Consider the following 414-nt stretch of genomic DNA (forward strand, 5'->3'; position numbering starts at 1 on the left):
CTGGCAATCTGGAGGAGAGGAAAATAAAAATGGGTAAAAGCTCCTAATTTTTACTCAGAAAACATTCTTTCATGAACACAGGGCACTAATGTGATACATAAATTCTTTCAGACATGATACAGACTGGCCCAAATATCAGCCAGCCTAAAGAGAACCTTTCCTGCAAGCAATTATTTACTGACATCCTCTATAGCAGTGCTCTGGCTGCCCCACTGGAGCTCAGTTACTGTAAGCACACTTAGGGAATTAGGCACATGATCTCACTTGTGACTTATTTCACATAATGTGAATAAATGGGACATTCACAGAAGCAAAAATGCTTTTAAGAACACTGGTATCTCTTTGCACAGATTCATTAATTAAATATTTCTTTAAATTATCTTATTTGTGCTACTTTTAGCAATAGGCAGGGAA

The 414-nt window shown here is 37.2% G+C and overlaps 1 protein-coding gene across 1 annotated transcript in view; it reads right to left on the reverse strand.

Annotated features, from left to right (window-relative positions):
* Positions 1–414, reverse strand: part of ABCB11 (ATP-binding cassette, sub-family B (MDR/TAP), member 11) — a 38,171-nt gene that overhangs the window by 4,425 nt on the left and 33,332 nt on the right. The window lies entirely within an intron of this gene.

Source organism: Acanthisitta chloris, unplaced genomic scaffold, assembly GCF_000695815.1.
Source record: "Acanthisitta chloris isolate BGI_N310 unplaced genomic scaffold, ASM69581v1 scaffold10906, whole genome shotgun sequence".
In the NCBI taxonomy this organism is placed as follows: domain Eukaryota; kingdom Metazoa; phylum Chordata; class Aves; order Passeriformes; family Acanthisittidae; genus Acanthisitta; species Acanthisitta chloris.